The 6,041-nt window shown below is 49.1% G+C and overlaps 1 pseudogene; it reads left to right on the top strand.

Annotated features, from left to right (window-relative positions):
* Positions 1 to 1,009: 1,009 nt before the first annotated feature.
* Positions 1,010 to 1,121, top strand: LOC116643321 (annotated as a pseudogene).
* Positions 1,122 to 6,041: the final 4,920 nt, after the last annotated feature.

The raw sequence follows: 6,041 nt of genomic DNA, 5'->3' as shown, positions 1-6,041 counted from the left end.
GCCATTTGGTGGTAAGTGTGCATGGAGGGGTGGGGTGCGGGTTGCAGAATGACCCCTTCCCAACCCTGAATCACGTTGTTACTGGGGTGCTGGTCAGCATTATTTTTTCACCAGAATAATCATGTAAACAGCCCCTTCAGCTTCTGGTCCTAATCCTTCTCTCTACTGAGACTCAAAATCGATCTCCTCAATTCTTCTTTTCTTCCTCATCTCTGCCCGGGGCCCCTAAATTGAAATGTAACAAAACAAACAAAAACCCAACAACATTCCTTTCCATCTAAAACCAAAGCTCCAGTGCCTATCAATTCAGGGACACAGACAAGCTAGGTGGATCGCACCTGCTATTTTCAAAGACAAGAGTCTGTGAGTTCTGGTTTGGACTTCACCTGGAACCTCCTGCCACACTCTGCATTTTAATAATTTAAAATCATTTAAGATTTATTTATAAGTATCTACGAACACAAAAGTGCTAAATTACGAAATACTTAGAAACAGGATCTAGTGAAGTTGTAGGCCTCACTGGGGCAGTGTTGTATGGGCACCTAGGCGACTAGGAACACAGGCCTTCTCTTCCCCTGAAGGCAACTGGGCCCAAGTTCAGAGGAGTCATTCACAAACTTGCTTTTGTGACACCTTAAGATTTATCTCAATTGTATCCAGAGCGGTCTTGAAAGTCTGGAAATAAAAAGTAGCTGAATCATTTAAATCGTGAAAAGAATACACTACAAATTAGTATTTGAATTACTTTGAGCAAACAGTATGTTGTAAATTACTATTTGCATCATTTTAATTGAGAAAAGAATGCTCTGGAAATTACTTTTTGAGGAAAAGAGGGCGTCATGGAATCAAACCACTAGCAGGGAGTCAGATATGATTTTGGGCGAATTTCCTACTTTTCTCTGCCTGGTCTTCCTCTTTGAAAACTAAGAAAGATAATAATTCCTCCTTCCTGGTTTAGTGTGAGGATTCAATTAATCATATATAAAGTTTTTAAAACTGTGCCTGGCATACGGTAAGTGCCATAAAAATGTTTGTTATTAAAAAGAATTTATGCAGAGAAGATTAGCATGGCCCCAGCACAAGGGTAACAACACAAAATTCGTCAAGTGTCCCATATTGAAACAAAAAAGTATTTATAAATTTCTCGAAGGAATTGGTCTCACAGATTAGTTAGCAAAGAACTTTCAAAGCAGAAGTTATATTACCAGAACTCAATAATACTTTTTATTAAGTTGCTTTTCACTTATGCTTAATTTTCTTATGGGTCAAAAGTTTGGGAAGTGCTGAATTGCTGAGTTAGACACTCATGCCAATGAGGATTCCTTACTAAGGACTTCTCAGACCCACTCATGCTCTCCTGTGTCCTGAGATCTCCAAGAACTTCCCAAACGTATTTGAAAACAGTCTTGAGAGATTAATGGTCTTTTATTTACAGAGTCTTGAGAGATTAATGGTCTGTGAAATTCACTTTAGCATTTTAAATACCACCTCCCCCGCGCCCCCCCCCCCAGCCGCCGCTTTTGAAAGACGGAGTGGCTCATCCTGAAGGAATTCTCTGGCAGGAGCAAGACTTACAGAAGCATCCTCTTAGGTGGCCCAACAAAGCTCAGGATGAGCAGCCCGTGTTATGACCACCACCACCATCATCATAACTCAAGCAATAAGACGTAACATGTGTGCAGTATTTTACAAAATGCTTTGTCTCATTTTCCCTTTCAAAAAAAAAAAAAAGCAAAAGCTGAGGGATTATTTTTACTTCTAGATGAGGAAGCAGGCTGGGAGGAGAGAGGTATGGCCTTGGGCTCAAGGGCGCACAGCTAGGAAAGGGTCCCTCAAACCCAGCAGGCAGCTTGGAATGCTCTCCTCCTCCCCAGCACCACACCGCTGCCTGCCGGCTTTCCAATTAAGCAATCCCCCTGGAGCGAGCACCAAGGCGTCTTACATCTGGCCTCAATTAGGGGAGTTGATAGTGGAAATGCACTTTTGCGTGGCATGACAGGCCACAAGGCAATCTGGCGCGCGAGGCAGCATCCACAGAGGGCAGCAAGCATGAGGCACAGAGGGAAACTGGCATTCGGTCAAAATTTTGGTATGACAGTTTTGGGCGACTCCGTCTTGCGGGTTCTGATTTGGGGTGTTCTCCTAAAGGAGCCATCTCTGAACGCCATAACTATGCAACTTATTTATACACAAATTTATAGCACCGCATGCTCAGGGGATGTTCCTTAATAAGAAACTCAAAAAGCACAACTTTCACTAATAATGAATAGCAGATGCTTATTTTTAAGCTCTACTCAAAATAATCTAGTGCTCTTAGCAAAAAGCACTGGTTCTTTCTCGTCATCTCTAAAGGATATTACTTTCTAGAGACTGTTGTTCTTTTTTTTTTTTAAGATTTTTATTTATTTATTTGAGAGAGAGAGAGAGTGAGAGAGAGAGCATGAGGGGAGAGAGGGTCAGAAGGAGAAGCAGACTCCCTGCTGAGCAGGGAGCCCGACGTGGGACTCGATCCCAGGACCCTGGGATCATGAACTGAGCCGAAGGCGGTCGCCTATCCAACTGAGCCACCCAGGCGCCCGAGACTGTTTTTAATATATCCAATTAGTAGAGAATTATTTTGTCCTCCTTTCAACCTCATTAGATGTGTAACAGAGTTATCAGAAGAAAACTGAGGGGTAACCCAGTGCTCAGTTTACTCATTGGTAAATCAGGTATATTAATAGCTCATAACGACAGCTGCTGTTTATTAAGTGCTTCCTCTTGGCCCAGCACCATTAAAACGCTTGATAGAACTGATCTTATGTAATCTGTGGCATCGGAAAATCATTATCAATATCCCCATTTTACAGATACGAGAATCAGGGTTTAAAGAGGTTGAGTAACTTGCCCGCTGTCATGCAGCCAAGGCTGATCTGACTGCATCTTTACCACACACTCTTGTGAGCAGCTTGATCAAGACTGTGGCTTTTCTGCTCATTGCTCCAGGCCTGGCCCAGTGCCCAGCACAGAGGAGGGGCTTTATACATGTGTGTCAAGTGACTACATAAACAAGCAAGACTCAGATGCCTCAAACACTGGCTGACTTCACCAAAAAGTGAGTTTAACAAAGGTATTTTGCTTCAGACTGGATAAAGCAACTTGCCTAAAAGACCAGAGTGAGGTAGCCCCTCTCTTTTTGGGGGGCGCTGGTAGAGTCTCGGCCTTCCTGCATACCATTTCTAGCATTTACTGTCAGGATCGCCTGCACTCACTAACAAACTGACAGAGAAAGGGCCTCATCCAGGACACCCAGGTGGGGACCCTGACAGTAGCCAAACCTCTGAGGAATAGACAACTGAAGACTCAGGGCTTTTTCCTGGGCGGTCCCCTACCCAGCCACTGTTTTTGTCCTTTCCAGCCAGTTGGCCACCCTTAATCTTCTTTCATACAGAAATGCTGGAACTGAGTTTGAGAATGGGCTCTTTCCCTCTGGAGGTCTCACTGGTTCACCTGTGGGAAGGCCCCACCCTGGCCTGGCCCTGTGAGTGAATTCCGAAATATGGAGTATCTATCTCTTCCAGGGCGTCTGCAGCATCCCTTCTGCAAGAGAACACAGAGAAAGGTAACCCGCTGGATATAAGTGGATAAATAAACCCGGGTTCCACAGACAGGCAGGGAAATGGGCCTGTGTGCAAATCTGAAAAGGCTGGTACCACAGGACGGGTGAATTATGAAAAACACTCCCTCCCCACCGATGTTGGGAAAAGGCCCTTTCCTGAGGGGCCAGGTCTACACAGCCCCACTCGGGTTGGAGAGGGGTTCACTTTTGCAGGGTGTGTCTTGCTCTCTGGGGACTGCTAAGAAGTTTACAGCAGTTCTTTACTCCAGGCCTCCTGGGATAAATCCCCTCTACTCTGCAAGTGGTGGAAAACCGCGCCTCATACTCTCAGTCCAACTCTCTACCCATGGCAGGGCCTCAGCCCTTTCTTTTGTGGCTCTAACAGAACTGCCTAGTTCTTAAGTGCCTTCCCAAGCTCAGAAAAGTCCTTTCCAGACCTCATGAAGTATCTTCACCCCCTTGTTTTTCCCTAGCAAAAGGTGCTTCCAAACATTAGCATATCTACAGCGACTTCACCTATGCATTATCTAACTCTCTCCCCCCCAACTCCGAGGATGTGAGTTCCAGGAGGGTGGGGGCCGTACCACTCTTGGGTCACCACAACATTCTCAGGCCTTATCGGCAGCCTGCCCATGGCCCTGCAAGGCAGTTAAGAATGGGCCAAAGCAGGAAAGGCTCACTCACTGTAGATTCCAGAGTCTGGGGACCACGGAATCACAGAGGGGAAGTGGACACGCTAATTTCTGGGGTAGGTGGCCTGTCACGTTGGGGGAAGAAACTGAATGTCAGAGGGACTTCTGGAAGGCAGAGGGGAGTGGTGGAGGGTTTCCTATGCCTGGGGACCATTAGGTTCCAGGGGTGGGGGAAGAGGCAGGTGGCAGTGAGCGATATGATTGACTGAAGACTGTGGAGGTTGGAAAGGAGCTTGGGAGGCTGCACCTCTGGCAACCCCCAAAGAACTCTTACCTGTGAGTATGGGCAGAGTAAGCAGATAATGGGATTGGTCTTGGGTGGACAACTGGCAAGTGGCATGCAGGGGGATATCAGGCAGCAAGGGCGTTTGGTGTGCCAGCAAGAAAAAAATCCAACATGGCATGATGGAGGGACCCAGCCTAGAGAGGGAAGCAGAGGAGGCCAGAAGGAAGGGCTGAGGGGCTGGAGGTGAAGGTGAAGTAAGAGTTCAGTGGGAGTCAGGAGGTGGAATAATATGTATGTGGAGGTGAGGGGTTAAAATCGAACACACATATTAGGCTCAGGCCATTCAGAGGGTGTGGCGCCTAAAATGTGTTAAGATGGCATTGGGATCACGAATTAAGGAGGGGTAGAAACGGAGAGGCTATTTGTAAAAGTGAGAAAATATTTCTTATCCTCAATATCTATCAAGTGCTCCCTCACTGACAGGACTGCAAGGTCAGCAGCCAAAGAATGGACCCGGGAGGAATACCAATTGCTCTGCTCCTTTGTAAGGGATAGAGAACCATGGATTTCCAAATTCAAAACACCCATCCGGCTGCTTCTACAAATCCTCGAATAGGGCATCAGGCCAGAGATACACAATTTTTTACCCCCAGTATCTTCTGGAGGACTTCGGTAACTTCGTAGAGCTCCCAGTACACGCCAAGAACCCAAGCCGGAGATGTGCTCTGTGTGCGTGTGTGTGTGTGTGTGTGTGTATGCGCGCGTGTGTGTAAGGGTCAGAGACGTGCATTCCCGCAGTGAGGGCGGCCTCAGACGCAAATGCCCAGCCCCGCCACCCTGTCGCCCGCTGAGAGGATCTGGCCGCCAAAGCCTGGAAACAAAAAACAAAACAAAACAAAAAACCCATAATGGATATCCCCAGGGGTCTTTTTTTTTTTTTTTTTTTCCACCTAGTCAGCCGAGAAAACAAGCGTTCCACTTGCCCGGAAATTAGATGCACAGGGTACTCATTCCACTCTGGAGGATGGGAAGCGCTGCAGAAGCGAGACTGGCTGCATGTGGGGACACGGTTCCCCCCAAAACGAAAAAGGACATCCCCAGAAACCACGTCTTGCTGGTGGCCACTGTGGCGGCGCACGGGCTCTGCTCTCCCGGCGCCCTGCGGCCCCCGCGAGGCGGCCGGCGCGCCACCCGGCCAGGTGCATCGGGCCCGGCTCCGCCAGCGGCGCGCGCCTCCCGCCGCCGGGCACGGGTGGCCCCGCAGCCGAGATTTACCGCGGCTCAGGGCGGCGGTTTCCGGGGCCGCCCGGCGCCCGGGCTCCGATTACAGGTTCACACGGGGGGCCCGGCCCGCAGCCGCCCAGCCCCCGCCGGCGCGCCCTCGCGCGGCCCCGCTCCCCCGTCTGCCCATTCTTCTCCATTCATGCGGACGCCCAGCGCCGCCGCCGCCGCCGCCAGCGCGGCCGCCGTCGCCGCCGCCGGCCGCCCGGATTGGCTGGCGGCCGTGGCGCCGGCACTTTCCCAC

Source organism: Phoca vitulina, unplaced genomic scaffold, assembly GCF_004348235.1.
Source record: "Phoca vitulina isolate PV1807 unplaced genomic scaffold, GSC_HSeal_1.0 scaffold25, whole genome shotgun sequence".
NCBI classification, from domain to species: domain Eukaryota; kingdom Metazoa; phylum Chordata; class Mammalia; order Carnivora; family Phocidae; genus Phoca; species Phoca vitulina.
The sequence above is the reverse complement of the archived record's forward strand: the minus strand, read 5'-3'. Positions and strand labels throughout refer to the sequence as shown.